The sequence below is a fragment of the Balaenoptera ricei genome, chromosome 14 (genome assembly GCF_028023285.1).
Source record: "Balaenoptera ricei isolate mBalRic1 chromosome 14, mBalRic1.hap2, whole genome shotgun sequence".
In the NCBI taxonomy this organism is placed as follows: domain Eukaryota; kingdom Metazoa; phylum Chordata; class Mammalia; order Artiodactyla; family Balaenopteridae; genus Balaenoptera; species Balaenoptera ricei.
In genome coordinates, this window is record NC_082652.1 from 70,895,983 (window position 1) to 70,916,419 (window position 20,437).

General features: G+C 40.9%; 1 protein-coding gene across 3 annotated transcripts in view; it reads right to left on the bottom strand.

The window, feature by feature from the left end:
* MRO (maestro) overlaps positions 1–19,357 on the bottom strand; it is a 44,883-nt gene extending 25,526 nt beyond the window's left edge. For 2 of the 3 annotated variants that reach the window (XM_059894704.1, XM_059894700.1), the window contains exon 1: positions 375–448. The gene's annotated coding sequence lies outside the window, so the exon portion shown is untranslated. Of the gene's footprint in view, positions 1–374; positions 449–19,320 lie in introns of those variants that run through there. The other variant, XM_059894701.1, reaches the window with a different exon arrangement.
* Between the last annotated feature and the right edge of the window lie 1,080 nt (positions 19,358–20,437).

Consider the following 20,437-nt stretch of genomic DNA (forward strand, 5'->3'; position numbering starts at 1 on the left):
CAAACATATTTATTGCTTTCAATTTAAGAAATCAACAGGGATTATCAGAATAGAAAGTTACAGGTGTTTTTTATTTCATGCACTTTTAAGCATAAAAAATGTCTAAGACATATTTCTTAATTGCTGTGCACATCCCCCCAAGAGAACACATTAAAAAAAAAAAGCTGTAGTGTTTTGTTTTGTTTTTTGTAGCAGTGGGGCTGAGGAGGGGAAGGAGGGAGAAGGCTGGTTGGAGAAGCAGGAAGGCAGAGCCCTCTGTACATCTTAGGACATTTTCACCTCTGAATTCGTGCTTCTGAAAACAAATACTAAAGTCATTTATCTGTTAGACAACGAATATATTTAATCATAGATGAAGAGTATCATTAACTCACCTTTTTCTATTAATTCAGTTCTAGTTGGGTGTAAATTCAGTGCTTCCAGAGTTGCCCATTATTTAAAACCCAGGGACCTGGTAGAAAGCTACTAATTGTGTGTTACTTCACTTTACAGTACGAAGTGGGTGTAGAAGAAGCACATTAGCTGTCTTTCTCCCTTTGATTTTGATCCCTAGAGAAAAGAGAGTTCCAATTGTTCCTTTCTATTTGTTCCTGAGTTTAAAACTCTATTAGAATAAAAGTAAAGTTGAATTCATTATTACAAATTTTGTGCTAAGAATTCACTTTCCCAAATGAATGTTTATTTAGGCCACAGATACGTTATTCCTCAAAAAAGGGAGAGAAGGAAAAGAAAGATTGTTCTTGGATGAGCAGAAGTGACATTTAATATAATCAAGTAACATAGCAACTGCAAATCTAACAATAGAGTGACATTTATATTTTTTTTTAAAAAGAACTATTTGTATTTCTTTCAAAAAATATTCCCTCCAGGAACGAATGTAGGAGGAGAGCACACTGAATGTGATAAATTTTACAGAACATTTTTTCTACTTCGGAGTTTTACATTGTGAATCATGCATTTGTTCCAGTGTTAAGGGTATCAGACCAGTGTTAAGGGTATCAGATCCAGTGTTATGGGTATCAGACCAAGTTATACACATTCTACACATTGGAAAATAAGTTTTAAATACTGAACTCATTCCAGGGCAAGGTCTTCCCTCCACACATTAATGTAACAAATACTCTTTCTACCTTGCTGAATTTCTGTTTGGAGACTGATTATTTAGAGGCCAGTATTTATTTGCTGACAACATTTGCCTTGGTTGCCCTGACTGTGTCGTTAAACAAATATTTATTCATTCAATAAACATTTATTGAGAGTCTCCTTGGTGCCATGCTCTCTGCCCAACACGAGGGCATAGGGAATATAAAGATAAATATACAAATAAAAATATCAATACATGATCCCCGCCCTCTGAGAGGTCACAGGCTGGGAGCCTAAGGGCTCTTCTGGATGTTTGTTCTGTACAATCAGGGCCAGGACTAACGTAAGGCAAGAGAGACACCTAGGACAAAATTCTAGGAGACGCCCGCTCTTCGGGGTGTGCAAAATGCAGACAGCATTACCTGGCCACCTGGCTGCCTGACCTCCCCACATGGCCTCCTCTTCCTTTCTGCTGCCCTTCTCCCAATTCACTGACACACTCACTGTTATCTCAGTCACTTCCCCCCACAATGTCTACACTCGGTGTCTATTTTTCATGCCCAGGTTACCCTCCCTGTAACCACCACTTGTTTAACCACTTCTTCCAGGTCTTGTTCAAACCCCATCCTGAAAGTCCTCCCCAGGCCTAACAGCCTGGTCAGTTTCTCCTCATGCACTTGCACTCCTGCAATGGCCTTTATCACTAGCCAATTTTTGAAAAATAATTTTGATTTTTTTGGAGACACTGCTTTGGGAGAGATCCTTGATGTTCTCCTTACTTGCTAGAAGTAATAAATCCTTCCTTCTCCTGAAAAAAAATTTTCTTCTAATTTTTAAAATTGAAGTATCATTTTTTTTTTTAAGATTTATTATTTATTTATTTATTTATATTTGCCTGTGGCACGTGGGATCTTAGCTCCCTGACCAGGGATCGAACCCACGTCCCCTGCATTGTAAGGCAGATTCTTTACCACTGGACCACAAGGGAAGTCCCGAAGTATCATTTGTTTGTTTGTTTGTTTGTTTTGTTGTTTGGTGTTTTGGGTTTTCTTGGGCCACACCACAGCTTGCATGACCTAAGTTCCCTGACCAGGGACTGAACATGGGCCATGGCAGTGGAAGCATGGAGTCCTAACTACTGGACCACCAGGGAATCCCCTAATTGAGGTATAGTTAGTTGATTTACAATGTTTCAGATGTATAGCAAAGTGATTCAGTTGTATGTATGTATGTGTGTGTGTGTGTGTATAAAATATTCTTTTTCAGATTCTTTTCCATTATAGGTGATTACAAGATTATCACTTGTATTCAAATTATTACATAGGAACCTATCTCCCTGACCCAGAGTTGGGAGGCTGTGGAAAGCAAGGCCTGTGTTCCAGTCTTTGCAGACCTCACTCCAAACCTGTGGAACTCAGCACAGTGCTTTACACATGTGTGTGTCTTAGTCCATTCAGGCTGCTATAACAAATTACTGCAGACTGGGTGGCTCACCAACAAACATTCATTTCTCACAATTCTGGAGGCAGTGAAGTCCAAGATCAAGGAGCCAGTAGATGTGGTGTCTTGTGAGGGCTAGCTTCCTGGTTTGCAGACAGCTGCCTTCTTGCTGTGTCCTCACATGGCGGACAGCAGAGAGAGAAGCAAGCTCTCTCTCAGCTCTTCTTTGTAAGGGCACTAATCCCTTTCCTGAGGGCTCCACTCTCATGACCCAATCACCTCCCAAAGGCCCCGCCTCCAAACACCATCACATTGGGAACTAAGTTTCAACATATGGATTTGGGAAAGGATGCAAATATTCGGTCCATTAGAGCAGACTTTTAGCAAATGATTCCTTCATTTATCTGAATCTTTACAACCTTCAGCACATATTTAGTGTTTCTTTTTGCTTTAACAAAAGCAAACATTGGTTTGAGGCATTTGCAACACTTGAGTTTAATTCTACAGAAGCGAGATAGGAACTGTAATAAGTTAGCTTGCTAAAAAAATGTGTTTTCTTATTTCCCAGCAGCTAATTAAATGCAATAAGAGATTAAGTAAATGGACATTTTGCTAAGCACTAATTTCATTTGCATGGGTGGTGTTGGGGGGGAAAGTAAATTGTTCATGACCAACTAGGCTCTCTCTTTATTGTATAAAAGATGGCCACTGGGTGAAGGTCTCCACGGCTACTTTGGGGCTGGCGGGGATAACACCACTATTGAATGGCTCCTAATAAGGAATCACACTGGTGACCCTCCTCAGATTGGGAAGCAACAGCAAGATCTTCTCTTTACTGGTGTTGATAATGTGGTATGGAATAGAATTGGATGCAGCCAATTTTATAAGCAGCGTTCCCTATGTATTTCTAAAACACACCACTCCCTCATTGTTGGAAACACCACACATGCACCACAAATGGCCATCTAAGTGTGCAGTTACAGTACTTCTTGAGATGGTGTCCTGGAGGAGTTAGTGGCCTGGGACCCTTAGCATAGCTCTACTAATGGCATTTGCTCTATACAATGACATTTGATCTATCACAATTATTTCGGTATTGATCCCACCTGAGCTTTTGTGAAATCCATCCTGGAATTAACTTAATGGCCAAAGCTTGAATCTGCCCAATCACTGGAACTCAAGAGTCACCCTTCCCTCTTCTTGCTGTTTCCTTACTATAAGGACCTGCTGGATGAGATGTTTGTCTTCATGGCGCGACTTGATAATGCAGAGTAATTTTACCAAAATAGTTTAGGCAAGCAAATGCAAAATACTGAATGGAAACCCCTTATCTTTTTTGGAAGATCTTAAAGCTCTTTGTTTTTCCTCCCTCCTCCCTGCACATTCAGGCATCACTCCTCTTCTACCTAAAATGTGTAAAAATCAAAATAAGCACCACATGCTGAATGTAGAACAGAACAGCGTTTTTCTAGTCCATGACGACTTTACAACTGCAATCAAAATAGGTCTTGTCAACCCGGAATGGTTCCAAATTTGGAAGTCCCAGAGCACATTCAGGAGATGTGCCTTGAAATGTAGCAACATTATAGCCAGAGGGTAAATAAAGGGAAACTGACACTGCTCAGTATATGTGCTTCTGAACTTCTGTAAGATCAATGAGATTTTTAAATTAGTTAATTGGAAGTTGGTTGTTTGAAAGGAGATAGGAATGAAGAATCATTGATTTTATCTGCTTATAAGTTTTGACTTTAGGGCTTCCTAAAAGTATGGAGGTTCCTCAAAAAATTAAAAATATATCTGCCAAACCTATCTATGAAGCAGAAACAGACTCAGAGAACAGACTTGTGGTTGCCAAGGGGGAGGCGGGGTGAAGGAGGGAAGGATTGGGAGTTTGGGATTAGTAGATGCAAACTGTTATATATAGGATGGATAAACAAGATCCTACTGTATAGCACAGGGAACTATATTCAGTATCGTGTGATAAACTATAATGGAAAAGAATATGAAAAAGAATATATATATGTATAACTGAATCACTTTGCTGTAGAAGAAATTTTGCTTCGCAGAAATTAACACATTGTAAATCAACTATACTTCAATAAAATTTTTAAATAAATAAATAAATAAAATCTTTTTCATAAAGTCCAATTTTCTTTTTTGCAACTTATTTTTCCTCAATAAGTTAACTGTCTATACTTTTCCTATTAATACCTTTCCCACCTATTTGAACCAATATCATTCAATTGTTTTACAAACATTGACAAAGCTCTTATTTTCTACCTCATTCTGGGAATATAAAGATGGAGAAGAAACCATTTTTTTGTCTACAAGCAGTTTATAACCTAGGAGAGAGACAGATTTATAAGTCAATAACGTATAAGAAATAGGGTGTCATAGGTGCTACCAGAGAATTATAAAGGTGAAGGGGAGAGAAAGGCAGGAGTGGTCACTTCTTGAGCAGATAGAGTCAGAATTCTAAGAATCTGAGTCATTAACATCAGACAGCTTCTCCAGAACTAGCAGTTTCTGGTTTGAGTGTATCTTCGAGGGACTCGTTCAGATGTGTCTGCCCTTAGTTAATTGCGTATGTCATAAACTCTTCAGTTAAAGATTATTTGTTAGCAGGGGAAAGTCTTTGTGTTTTCAGTGATGACAGGTATATTAGTCATTGCCTATCATGATGATCTCTGGTTTATGGGAAGATAGCCAAAGGGGAAATTTAATTTCCCAGTTTCCTTCAGGGTCAATGGGAGATCACTCACTTTTCTGCCTTTTGGCCACGTGGCTCCCCTGACACACTTTTGTACACAACACTAGTAGGTAAGCAGGCATCTACTTGTGATCACCAGCTTCTGAATTCACTCCCTCAACTCTTAGCTAAATATGGATGAAATTTAAAATTCAGTGACTTCTTATATCAACTAGTGTTTCCAAACTGCAGATCGTGACTCATTAATAGGTTATGAAATCAATTCAGTGGGTCTTCATCAGCTTTTTAAACAAGAAGTAGAAGAGAAAAAAAAACAGAATAGAAAAATCAGAATTCCTTTCACCCAGTAAGATAAAAATCGTTTGGTGAAACTTTTTTTCCAGTTTTGTGTGTATGTAGTCACAACATAAAATGTGTTTCTTACTGTGTCACAGGGAGAAAGTTAAGCCACTGAGCTAAATTCTAATCCTCATAAAGGCATTTATTAGCCATCTAGCAAATATTTGTTGAATTGACCGAATTTGTATGTGTGTTTGTGGATTTACTCAACAAATACGAAGTCTGCATGTGTCAGTATGATACTGACCATTGCAACCCCTCATTTAAATTTTGTAAAAATGAAGGACAAGAGCAGGTTTTCAAAGGTTAATCAGATTCGGTAAATGCTCTTTTTTTAGGGAAAAGTCATTCCATTTACAAGGACTGCTTTATAACCTTTAATCTGGCTTAACCCCCCACCTGCTGTATAAAACAGACCCTAAGGTCTCTAAACGATGTCCAGAAACAGATCGTAGGAAAGTGTGAAGCCTTAGCAAATAGAGCCTTCAGATACTTATCTGTCCGCTGCTGGTCCAAACCCCTCCCTCACAGTCAACCCAAGCAGGTGGGCACAAGTGTCCTTGCCCCCAGCATAGAGGTTGTCACAGGTGCCTGTCCCTAGTGTTCCTTTTTCAGGCCTTGGATGCTGAGTGCTGATCTTTCCTGGCTATGGTGGACCCCACCCCACCGGCACTGCCACCAGAGGTTTGGCTCTTCCTGGAAGCCACATTCGCACTGTCCCTCAGCGGGCAGAGCCTCTCTGTCCAGGACTATCACGATTCTCAGCGTCCATGAGGGTCATGTGCTGTACCCAGCTTGCCAGATTTGGGCCAAGCTGAAAGGCGCCTGCACCATCCCAACTAATCTTCTGTTTTTCCATCTCCCGGCCTGCGTGGGGTAGATTGTTCTACGAATTCTTAAGTTCTCACTGTGCCTGCAGGTGCACAGTGGGTGGGGGGAGGGCTGGGAGCGGGCTGCGGGGAGAGGAGTTGTGGCAGAGGCATCCGGTGAAGAATGCAGTTGGTGACTAAGACTCAGCCTCCGACCGCTTGCAGCCTGGTGGAGGGCATGGGACCATGATGGTCCACAGATAACCTGAGCAACCAGGGTATTGGGCAAGACTCTCAGAGATCCCCTCCTCCCTCACCCTCCCTACTCTGAAATAGAGCGCACCACCTGTGCCCCAGTAGCAGGGACCAGGGTTCTAAGGTTTCACAGCTGCCGCCACGACATGTGTGCGAGTGCTTCCTGGAGCAGGGGCTTATCACATCCCCAGTCCCCACCCCTGAAGGTCAGGCACGTTCCTATCAACTAAGCTCCAAACTTGGGCAACCCTTACGAAAGTTCACCCTGGGTCAGTTAGGCTCTGAACAACCTTTGCTGCTTTTCTGAGCTTTCTGAAACTCCCTGGCAAACAGGCAAAGTGTGAATGCTTTCACAGTAAGCAATCAACATTCTGAAAGTCCTCTTTGCCTCTGACCTGAACCTGATCTACCTTATGCTGAAGGTGAGTGGGTTTGCGGGTGTGTCTCAGCCTTGTTCCCAATCAAACCCTTGGCTGTGGGCTGGTTCTTCTTCCTCTCTGCCAAGACTTCCCCAGGCCCCGGGACCCCAGGGACATCTGTTGCCTGCCTCTCATGTGAGGCCATTCCTATCCTGAGTCAGGAAAAGAGCATCCCGGTCAACAGGCAGCCAGGGCTGAACTGTCTTGTCTTACAAATTCTCCCAGTGTCTCATCATTGTGGACACTCCCTAGTTTGTTCTGTGCAGAGAGTCCAGAGCCCTCTAGATTTCTGTGGGGAGCACAGATGTGGCTCCAGCGGGATGGAACACCAAAGCCCGCTACCCAGACAGAATCTGCAGTGGGGTCCATTTCTGTGCCCTTGGTCCCAAATCCAAACATCCCAGCAGCCTTGTCTGTCTCTTAGTACAACCCAGAGTCTCAGCATCCCAAGGAGGACAACTCGTGAATGGGGCAACACAAAAATGAAATAGACTCTCTGAAACCCCCTTAAGGAGCCCCTGCTCAGAAACTGAAGAGAAATTCGCTATCATTCCTGTGTGATCTGGAAGATCAATTACATTCCAGAATCTTCCTCTAATTAAAAAAAGCCAGCAACCAGCAAGGAGTTTTTAAGCTGTCAGTTGTCTAGATTTTGGCACTGCAGCAAAATGGCTAAATCTAGATCTGAATCAATTATACCCCAATAAAAATTTTTTAAAAATTAAAAAAAAATAAATACTATACTACTTCTTAAAAAAAAAAAAATCTAGATCTGGGATCAAATCCCAGCTTTGACACTTAAAATCACTTAACCCTCTAAGCCTCAGTTTCTCTGTCTATAAAATAGGGATAATTCTACAGCTTACCACATTAGGTTGTTATGAGGATTGATTGAGAGAACCTATTTTTTTTTTTTTTTTGGCCTCACAGCACATGGGATCTTAGTTCCTGGATCAGGAATCGAACCTGTGCCCCCTGCAGTGGAAGCACAGAGTTCTAACCACTGGACCCAAGAGAAACTATCTTAATTATAGAATATAGTATCTGACACATAGGAAACAATAAATGTTAATTATTGTTGTTACAATTATTAGCAATTATGAGAACTGGTAAAAGAGTAGGATAAGGTAATTAAGACTAAGACAAATGATAGAGAGTTTATAGACCAGGGTCCTTACGTCAAGGTAGAAATTAAATTGATTATATTTCAATGTAACCTACTTGTTTGCTTGTCCACACGACAATGCACTAGAGACACAGCACATAGTACAGTGGAAAGAACATGGACTTCGGAGTCAGACTGTGCTCACATCCCTTTCTTCTACTTCCTGAGAGATTTGGGCAAATTATCTAACCTATCTAAGTCTCAGTTTACTCATCTACGAAATGGAGTAATAATAATTAACTTGCAGGATTGTGCTGAGGATTTAAAAAGCCTCCTCTCATCCCCAGCTCTCCCAGGCTGGCAGCCCCTCCCATGGGCACAAACAATTCTTACCCTGTGGGAGCCCGTATCACATTGTACCATATTATCTCCCCCACTATAATGTCAACGTCTCGATTGGAGTAAGTCTATTTTGTTTGTCTTTCAATCTCTGGTATTTAGCGAGGTCCTTGGACATAGCTGGTGCCCAGCAAAAGCTTGCCAGCTGACTGAATGAATTACTGAAAATGGCAGAAAAATAGAGTTGATAGGAAAAATGATCCATGTTTATTACCCATATTCCAGGAACAACCTTAGTAGCTATTATCATAAGCTAACTGTGTTGTATGCTGAGATTTTCTCACTGTAGTAGATGTAATTTGATTTATGGTTCATCCAAATCTTCATGATAAGTGGTATTATAATGCATCCCACCATATCCCTGTGTCCTCTGGGTTCTTTGTTATCTGACCTTGCTTCTAAGCATTCCTCCGAATGGAAATCTTTTCTTAAATTTCATTACACAAATAACACATGGTCACAAAAAAATCACAAGTCTGGATAAGCTAAACTAAAAATAAACCTAAAACACTCCAAATTCTACCACCAAATAATTATTGTTAACATTTTGGATGTAGCCTTCTGAAATTTTTTTTACACAGCCTTATTGAATTATAATTCTCATATTGTATTAGTTTGCTAGAGCAAGATATGAGTCAGGGTTCTCTGGAGAAACAGAATAGGATGTGTGTGTGTGCATGTGTGTGTATGTGAGAGAGAGAGGAAAAAAAACAGAGAGAGAGAGAGAGATTTATTGATTAATTTTAAGGAATTGTCTCACACGATTGTGGAGATGCAAGTCTGAAATCTGCAGGGTAGGCCAGGAGGCTGGAAACCCAGGGAAGAATTGCAGCCCAAATGCAGTATTCTGGCAGAATTCCTTCTTGCTCAGGGGAGGTCAGTCTTTGTTCCATTAAGGCCTTGATTGATTGGATGAGACTCACCCACATTAGGGAGGGTAAACAGCTTTACTCAAAGTCCATGATTGAAATATTAATCTCATTCAAAAACACTTTCACAGAAAGTCCAAAATAATGTTTGACCAAATATATGGGCACTGGTTGTCCAACCAAGTTGATACTTAAAAGTAACCATTGCAGGTGACCATGACAAAATACCACAGAGTGGGTGGCTTAAACGATAGGAATTACTTTCTCACAATTCTGGAGGGTACAAGTCCAAGATCAAGGTGTTGGCAGGGTTGGTTTCTTCTGAGGCCTCTCTCCTTGGCTTATAGATGACCATCTTTTCCCTGTGTCTCCACATGGTCTTTCCTCTGTGTCTGTGTCTTAATCTCCTCTTCTTAAAAAGACACCAGTCATATTCGGCTAGGGTTCATCCTAATGACCTTCATTTTAACTGAATTGCCTCTTTAAAGACCCTCTCTCCAAATATAGTCACATTCTGAAGTACTGGAGGTTAAGACCTCAACAAATGGATTTTGAGGGGAACATAATTCAGTCCATAACAGTACCATTCTGAAACTGAGCAGGAGTGGGGTCCTCCCAGTACATAAACCTTCTGTGTCCCCTGTTTCTTTTTTTTTATTAAATAGTTTTAGTTAGCAATAAATGCTCATTATATAATATTCAAAAAACAGAAGAAAATTAAAAAGACAATAATTGTACCCAGAAACGTAGTAGAAAATTTTAACAGCTGTGCAGAAATAGCTTTCTTGGGGACTTCCCTGGTGGTCCAGTGGTTAAGAATCTGCCTTCCAATGCAGAGGACGCGGATTTAATCCCTGGTCAGGGAACTAAGATCCCACATGCCATGGGGCAACTAAGCCTGTGCACCATGACTACTGAGCCCGCATGCCACAACTAGAGAGCCTGTGTCACAACTACAGAGCCCACGTGCTCTGGAGCCCACGAGCCACAACTAGACTGAAGCCCGCATGCCGCAACTAAGACCCAAGGCAGCCAAAAGTAAATAAATAAATAAATGTTAAAAAATCCTTTTTTTGCTTAACTGCTTTTCCCTTGTTTCTGCATTCCCTCACTTTCCTAATTAGTAACTGATGTGTCTTTGGAACTAGGGGAAGGCCTAGGAGACTAAAGCCTTTTTACTACAAACAAGAAACAGATGGGCTTTTGTACCTGGGAAGGCCCCACAGGGTCTTGCTTGGCTTCACAACCAACACCACAATGAAATATAGAACATTTTTATCACCCCCAGAAGAATTCCCACACCCATTACCAGTCACTTTGCATTTGCCACCCCCAGTTTGAGGAAACTGAGGTCTGGAGATTAGTCCAGGGCTAGAATCCAGCTGAGGAAAACCACAGGGCTTCCTCCAGGGAGGAATTTGAGATACTGATCGACAGTATAACTTGTTCAGTTATACTAATTCTTTTCTGTCAAAATAAGAATTAATATCCCAAGAATTTTTCCATCTGTCAGTAATTCCCATGGCTATCCCAACTGTGTGACTGTGCTGCTAGATATTTGCTTCTTGTACTCTGGTTCATCAGCATGTCACAGCCTTCTACTTATGCATCCTGTTTATTCCCCCCTGGAAGTAGGTACAAGGTGCCCTTCTTAGGGAGTGAAGAGCTATCCAAGTCAAAAGCACTTGCTTTCCCACACACCTAGGGTTTAGCTCATAACATGAATGTCAGCAAAGAACCATGATATCAATTGTTCAGAAGTGCTTCCACAGTATCCCCACTTCGAAAAGACACACCACTTAGTTTTATTTACGTGCTTTAGAAAGGACGTTGGGAAATGCCACGATAAGTTATGTCATGAGTTATACAGTTTTTTGGTTGAAAAATAAAGCACAAGGGAGGGGGATTTCCCTTCTAATGATATACGTCCCTAAGATGCTGGTTTCTTTAGACTTTTTGTTACTTTTACTGACTAAAGTGACCTTAAGCACAGCACTTGGAAGCCACCATAGATTTCAAGCATCATCACTGTGTGGTTTGAAGATGCCCACCCAGTACACTACTGTTTTATAAAACAAATAAGTAAAATTATTCTGGGGTTCTGGGGTGCTGGGGTTTCTATAAAAGAAAGCATGGTAGGAGACAAGTTCCAAGAGTTCAAAAACACTGTCATGGTGGGGTGGGGTAGATACTGGGTTGCAAAATAGCGTAATAAACCCAGAATTGCCTATGGTTTAATAGCTGACTACAGCCCGCTGCTAGGGCCAAATTCCTATCAGTGAGAGAGGCTTATAGCCACTTGCTTGGACTTTGCTTTGCTGTGCAAAGATATTCCAGTCCTATAATCTGGGAACTGGCCCAACAGCACTTCTTGAGAATCAAAAGTCAGAGCATGGTCAAAGTTGCTGTTATACTCCTGTTTCAGTTCATGCCCCTTCTGGCTTGACAAGCCAGTCCACGCCCATATTTCCAGCTCTTCAGGTCCAAGAATAAAACCAGAAATGTGCACCATCCTCAATGGAGAAAAAGACAGGGAGGCTGCAAATGTACACACCCCTGCTCAGTCGGATACCCCTCTCTCAGCCGAAACAAAGACAGAGATTGTCCATTTTTGAGAGGTAGTCAAAAAAGGATAATCCAGAATTTACATACAGATTATGTTCTTGCTTCTCTATAATGTAATTATCTGTTAAGAATAAAATAGGAAGCTACCATTAGCAGCATTAATTGGCTTTCAGATGAACTCATTGAAATAGGGAATCCTGAAAATACAGACAGATTCAGGTCAACAAGGAGAAGCAAGAAGTACTAGGACCCATGGTTTCTCCCCCTCAGTTTAGGGAAAAGTCTTCTTTCCCAACTTCCCTAGCTTTGTCTAATGACATCAGCAATTTCTCAGTCACTTAAAATTCCAAAAGAAGCACCTTTGACTCACTCTTCTTTTTTACCTCCCTTATCCCTTTAGTCATCAATTTCTAGGCATTTTTTCCTTGAAAAGTCTCACATCCTCCCTTCTTCTGTCCTCAGCCAGGGTAAGTCCTCAGTAACCACACGCCGATCATCACATCTGACTCTAAGCTCCTCTCCATCCCGTCTGCTTGATACATCCATGCCGGATATCCCTGAAATGCCATCTTCATTGAGTCATTCCTCAGCACAAACACATCGAGTGGCAGCCCCCTGGCACCTCCAACATCAGTCTGTAACCCCCTACCAGGTTTTTGAAGTCCTTTGTAAATGAGATTCCTCCACTAGACTTTCAACTCCTGGATGGCAAGGCTGGTCTTGATGATCCCCCATTGTCACACAGAGTAGGCAGGGAGTAAATTCACCAAATGAACCAACAACAAACCCTGAAGCCCACGGAGCAGGTCATATCACTCATTTGATTATATTTACTGGAACAGAGAAGTTAATGAGGGGTGTGGATGTTTTGCTTTTGTACAGGTGAGGAAGCACAGGAAGGGCATTTTGACAGGTCAGTGCTTTGCCTGGTCATGTAAGCTCTTGAGATCCTTCTTGAGTGCAGAACAACAAAACACAATTATTTCATGACTACTTATAAACAGTAGTATAGACTCAGAGGAATTGATGTCAAACATTTCTTAAAGTTGACTGCAATATTGTGATTTATAGGAAAAATATATATTTGGTCTTTATCCACAGTTCCTGGCTCACAGCTCCCAAAACCCTTGGAATTTCCTGAACGATAAGAGCAATGGGATATTTGGCTTCTTGTCCTCTGTTCCTGAAAATACTTCAGGGAAGGTGACATTTGGATCCCACCCGAGGGTGGGGCTGGTTGCCAGGAGAACCGACCCCATGTTTAGAGGGTTGGAACTTTCAGTCCCACTCCCCACCTCACATTCCTCATTTCTGGGGAGCATGGAGGGGCTTGAGGTTGAATCCATTGCCTTTAGCCAATGATTTAGTCAATCATGACTATGTAGTGAAGCCTCCATGAACACCCAAAAAGGACAGCTTCTTGGTCCTTTTTGGAGAGCTTTCATGTTGGGGAAGAAGAAGCCTTCTGTGTGCCCTTGAGCCAGGCCCCAAGCACATCAAGGACAGAAGCTCCTTTGTTGGGGACCTCTTCCGATGTATCTCTTCATCTGGCTGTTGATTCATGCCCTTTAATATCCTTTCATAATAAACTGGTAATCTAGCAAGTAAAATGTTTCTCTGAGTTTTGAAAGCCGTTCTAGCAAATTAATTGAACCCAAGGAAGGGGTCAGTCAGAAGCACAGGTTAACAACCTGGACTTGCTCTTGGCCTCTGAAGTGGAGGGTGGTCTTGTGGGACTGAGCACTTAACCTGTGGAATCTGATTCTATCTCCAGGTAGAGAGTGTCAGACTGAGTTGAATTGTAGGACACCCTGCTGGCATCCGAGAATTGGATGTGGGGAAGCCTCCACGGACACAGGTTGGAATTGGGTCCAGGAACCCTTTTCACTTACTGTACATAATTTGAGGTTATGATAAATACCCTGTCTGACAAAAGCACATTGTTTTGTTTGATCACATACACTCACACACAAGTCAGATACACTTTAAATAGAGCCACTTGAAAATATAAAAATAAAAGGACACATAACTGGGGCAGTCACTTGACGTTTCTGGACCTCAGATTCCTTATCTGTAAAATGAGGGGGTTGCACAAACTAGATGATCTCTGTGTTCCCTTCAAATTCTGATATTTTATTCCGTATTCTAGAAAACCATCCTCTGCTCCTTAAATTAGCAAGTTTATTAGTTTGAGCATTTAGTTTTAAGAGTACACAGGCCAGTAAATTCTCTTATCTCCAGTGTATTTCTGTGGAATCTTCAGAAAGGAGATTTTTATTTTTAGCACCACCATGCTACCAACAGTTACCATCATATCATTTTTTTTTTTTGGCTAGTTATTTATTTCTTTATTGCACTTAATCTTGGCAAACTATCTCTGATCTTTGATCTATGAATGAATCAGACCAAGTTTATTCATCGTCGTTTTTCTCATCTCTATCCTGGCTCTTTTTCTCTCATTGTGAAAGGATTATTTTAAAGAATGTTTTTAATTATAAAATGCCATCTAATGTTGCAGAAACTTAGGAAGCAAGAGAAATTTATTATAATCCTATAATCACCAATTTTTCTGTGTGTTCCTTTCTAGTCCTTCCTTTCCAGAAATTCTTACAAAACTGTACATTACTCCTGCTTTTCTTAGTTAGCTTTATAGCACAGACTTTTTTCTATTTTAAATTAGTGTTCACAATCATCATTTTTAATGGCTGCATAATATGATGTTGGCTAAATGTACCATAATTACCATCATATCATTTTAACACGACATTTTAAGACCAAAAATTTAATCTCTGGATAAAGGATAATCCTTGTGTTTAATACATTTATTTTATTAAAAAAAAAAAAAACTCACTGCAGCCTCTTTATTTTTCTCATTTCACCACAGACTAGTGAAAACTTTGTCACAGACTGATATCTGTTATCATCCTGACATCATTTCTTTTCCTCTATGTGACCTAGGATGTATTAAATCCAGCTTCCCCATCTGCAGCATAAGGATATGAGTAAATCCACCATTTTATCATCCATAAATATAAAATCAAAATTTCAGCATTGGAAGATATATTAAAATTAAATAGAAGTACTGAAAAGATACATTCCACCCCAATGTTTATAGCTGCACTATTTACAATAGCCAAGATATGGAAGCAACCCAAATGCCCATCAACAGATGAATGGATAAAGATGTAGTATACAGACAATGGAATACTGCTCAGCCATAAAAAAGAATGAAATAATGCCATTTGCAGCAGCATGGATGGACCTGAGAATATTAAGCTTAGTGAAATAAAATACTGCATGATATCACTTATATGTGGAATCTAAACAAAAATACAAATAAATGTATATGCAAAATAGACTCACAGATGTAGGAAAAAAGTAGTGGTTACCAAAGGGAAGAGGGAAGGAGGGAGGGGCAAATTAGGGGTATGGGATTAAGAGATACAAACTACTGTGTATAAATAGATAAGCAACAAGGATACAGCACAGGGAATTACAGCCATAATTTTGTAATAGGTTTTAAGAGAGTATAATCTGTAAAAATACTGAGTCACTACGCTTACACCTGAAACTAATATGATATTATAAGTCAACAATATTTCAATTTAAAAAAAAAAGAAGTAAGGGTAATTGGGTCCATCCATCCATCAGAGGATGTTTGCATTCTTTCTGCTACACCACAACCAGTTATCCAAACTGACAGCTGACGACGGGGAGGTTCTCTGATTCTGAAGGTGAGGATGGAGCCATAACAACACACAACACTTAAAAATGCTTATTTACCATCAGCTTCCTTTGTACAAATCCCACATCTGTGCTTTCTGCACTCTGAAAGGAGACTGAGAAACATGAACGTTGTTAAGTGTATGCATTTGGTATAATACAGATAGAATGCCCCATTTCTGCATGTTTAAATTGTCTCCAGTTTTCAAGGCTTAATGCAAATGTCCCCCCCTCCAGGAAGTCTTCCTCACCCCTTCCAGCCAGAAGCAATCTGCCCTCTTCTGACCTTCCTCAGTTTTGTTTCACCCTATTTTATTGCACTTTCCAGTTTCTTCCACCTTCCAGCACCAATATTATGGTAAAGGATGTAAAAAATCTTATTTCTCTACTCAGTTGTAAAGTCCTTGGTGTCAAGAATGAAGTCTTTGGACTTCATGTGTGGCCAGGCACATTTAGCAGAGGATCCTACAGGAGATGGATTCTCAGTAAATCGAGGGAAGAATGAAGCAAGGGAAGAAAAAAAAAAAAAAAAAAAAGACGTGTGTTACTTAAAGGAGAGGACTTCCTACCTGGAGAAGTCCTTTAAGGGGGTATTCAGGAGAAAGCGAAGAAGCAGAAAAGAAAAGAGAGCTGGTTTAAAAAGCCAGCTGATGAATGAAAGAGATTATGTCTAAACAAACAAGGGGCAGATAGAGGAGGGAGAGGGATGCGTCTGCGAACGTTTTCTTTATGGAAGATGCTTTGCTTCATAGCCTTTCCTTCTTCTCTCTCCTGTTGCATTTCAAGTCCACTTGTTGAATGTGTTTACCTGCTACCGGAAAGAAGTCAGAGCTAGCCGTGTATATGCAATAACTGCAGACAGGCTTGCACTCTAAGAAGCCACGTTAATTCCTTCTCTAGGATATAAGCTCTATCCCTCTGAAGGCAGTCAGCTGACTGACTTAGTCAGGAACTTTTCTCCACTGCAAATGAGCAGATTCGTTCCTACAGCGAAATCACTGGAACATCTTATTCAGCCAAATCATTTCTTCTTCGACAAAGCTATGCCAGCTGTCACAATGCCAGGCTGTTCCTCCCTCACCCAGGACATTGTCTTGATAAAGCAACTTAGCCTGAGTCAGCAGGGTCATGGGGCAGAACACTCCGTCTTAGATAAGAGGCATATCACCCATATACTACCTGTCTGACCATCCTTCCCAACTCAGAGCTTATTTCATTTGATGCTAGCTTTGTTCTAACCATTGAGCCCCATCAGTCCAGGTCTTGCTCCCCACGACTAGACTATCTTCATAGAGCCAGCACCTCAGACTCAAGGGTTCAAAATAGAACACTTTGCCTTTCCACACATCAAGCTTGCTTTTCTTTCTGATTCCTCAACCCTTGACAAACATCTCTCTCCCAGGTCAGGAAGCCTCCAGACCTTTCTACTAAGCAGCCCTTGGGGTTGCTTAGGCTTAGGCTGACCTGTGGCCGGCCAAACAATACCCACTTGTCATGCCAAATGAAGAAAGAAATGTTACGGAAGAGGCAAAAGGCTTTCAGCCCTCAAGATCTGCAGCTCAGCAGGAACTTGACGGGAAACGTGCTTCTCTTACTCCTGTTATTGTGGGTGCCCCCATGGCCAACAAAGAAGAAAAGAGTTTACTTGAACTGGAAGTAGATTTGGATAATTTGGAATTAGAAGATATTGACACAACAGGTATCAACCTGGATGAAGATATTTTGGATGACTGAATAATGCTTCCCATTTACTCAACTAAACAGATCATTATTATGGACAGGTATGGGTCGTCACCCTGACCACAGTGCTTTGGACTCTGAGAAACTCCTTAGATTTTTATATGTAGATACTGTGGTCCACTGAGAGCACAATGCCCTCATATTCGGAGGAGTTTATGTGTAGCATCTAAATCACAATGTTTCCTTGTTAAGTAAGACTGCTGTGGGCTTTGACTTTTTTCATACTGTCATTAGACTGTATCTCATAAAATCTTTTGAATTAAAAAAAAAACAAAAACCCTTAACTCTTTCTCTCTTGAGCCTAATTAAATGCCAGGATCTCCATCCATCTTTGCTACAAAGTCCAGGGATGAAGCCAGAGTTCCCCTCCTTATCCAAAAGTTGCCACCAAAGCCAAAATTAAGTCAAAAAACCCCTAATCAAACCTATTGTATAGCACAGGGAACTATACTCAGTATCTTGTAATAACTTACAATGGAAAAGAATCTGAAAAAGAATATAGATAGATATAATATATATATAATTGAATCACTTTATATCTGAAACTAACACATTATAAATCAACTATATTTCAATAAAAATTAAAAAAAAAAAAAGATAATGAGGACTAATCACACCACAAAAAAAAAACACCAAACTTAATCACTTTTCCTAGGAAGGGTTTTATAGCCACTCCCATGGCACAGAAAACAGTAGTTCTCTATAAATACACAGTACATAGTTTACAGTGTTCAAAAGGTCATGGCCTTAGGGGGTTTCCAGACTCTGTTTCCAGAGGCAAAGCCTATCAAAGCTCACTACTCTGCCCCCTCTGGCTGGACCTTCACCCCAAGAGTGGGAAATGCTCACAGAACAGTTGAGCTGCCCGCTATCAAGTAGGTGGTTCGCATTTCTAACACTCTCCTGTTCCTGAGATCTGACCAAAGAATGATCACTTTCCATTTTCTTACATTTTTCTTTTAACCAACGACGCTTTTTTTCTTTTTAATTTATTTTTGGCTGCATTGGGTCTTCGTTGCTGTGCGTGGGCTTTTCTCTAGTTGTGCGAGCGGGGGCTTCTCATTGCAGTGGCTTCTCTTGTTGCAGAGCACTGGCTCTAGGCGCGCGGGCTTCAGTAGTTGTGGTGCGCGGGCTCAGTAGTTGTGGCTCGCGGGCTCTAGAGCACAGGCTCAGTAGTTGTGGAGCACGGGCTTAGTTGCTCTGCGGCATGTGGGATCTTCCCGGACCAGGGCTCAAACCCGTGTCCCCTGCATTGGCAGGTGGATTCTTAATCACTGCTCCAGCAGGGAAGCCCTGGTCTTTGTTTTTTAAATAATAATTTGTTTTTGTTAAATAATTTAAAGGCTAAATTATTTAACTTCAAGGTCCTGCAAATCATCTTGTGCCTGTCCCTCTCACCTCATCATCTTGGTATCAATCAAACAGTCCTCTGTCAAAGTCTCCTTCTTTGGAGTCACCATACACCCTGAATACTCTTTCTTCACTTTGCCCATTTTCTGCTCAGCTTCAGGCCTCAGCTTTAATGTCATTTCCCCAGGAAAGCCTTCACTGATTCCTAAGCCAGATTACCTCCCCCTGTTAAACACTCTCTGGCACTTTGTGCTTATCTCTTTGGAGAACTTATCTCAATTATAAAATTGTATGACTCGTTTAATGTCTGTTTCTCCCACTTAGTAGATTGTAAGCTCCATGAAGGCAAGAACTAGGCTTATCTTGCAGCCTTAGTGCCTGGCTTGATAACTGACAGATAGTAGGTCCTTGCTACAGTTTGCTGAATGAATGTTAATTAATGTTTGAATTAAAATTAATGAGTTTTCCTTTACTTTTGTCTCTATATGAGATGATGGATGTTCATTAAACTTACCTTGGTCATCATTTCATGATATGTGTAAGTCCAGACATTATGCTGAATACCTTAAACTTGAGCAGTGCTGTTTGTCAATTATATCTCAATAAAACTGGAAGAAAAAAATATGATACAATTAAATTAAATGAATGAGTTTCCTCACCCCTATCCCAGATGGGTTAGATGTGTCTTCTCTGTGTCCCCATTATACATTGTAATGCTCTTTCTGTTACTGTACTGACATAATTATCTGCAGATGTGTCTGCTTCCCACCTCTCTTCACTCTGCAGTCCTTCACCTGCCCTGTCACCTCCGTCACCTGAACCCTCCTTGAGGGTGGGGACAACCAAATGTTTGTTTGAAACCAAGTAGGCACTCAAAAAATGTTTACTGAATGAATGGAGCCTTTTGGGGGGAAAAGAACAGGATCAAAGGTGAAAACTCAGCATAAGACCCAGATCTGTGGGTCATCTCAGTGGGTTACATTTAGGATTGAACCTTGGGGGTCACCCTTCATTATGGAGCAGGAAGAAGAGGAGATGGCAAAGGTGAGGCCAGAGATCCAGAGGAGTATTGTGCCAGGGACAACAAAAAGAGTTTCAAGAAGGAAGGACAAGTCCATTGGGTCAGATTTTGCTGAAAGAATAAGGAAGTTGAGGACTAAAAAAATATGGTTGAATTCTACTAAAAAAGAGGAAGTTTTGCACAGTTTTAAAAAACATTGTGGAGATGGAAGCCAGATTGTATGAAATGAAGAAAGGAACGGTTTCACAGGAGAGAGCAGAGACGTAGGCTGTTTGTTGAAAGGGCTTGGCAGCATGGAGGCGAGTCCAGCTCCCCTATTTGGACAGAGTAAAATGAGCTCCAGAATGTTCCTTGTCACATTTTCTTCTAACTTCTCCTTTCTCCCCTAATAAGTACGGAATGGGCTGAATTCATGACAGAGAGTTCAATTTCCGTTTTCTCACTGTTGGCAATAATGCTTATTGAATGTTATTTTCACAGTTGGCATGAAATAACATTCTATTCCTTCCCCAAACTTACATAAGGACTACTGCTGCTTTTCATGTCTATTCAGAAAATGTGAATGAAATCTAAAAATGTAAAAATCATTTTTCTTCACAAAAGGCGCTAA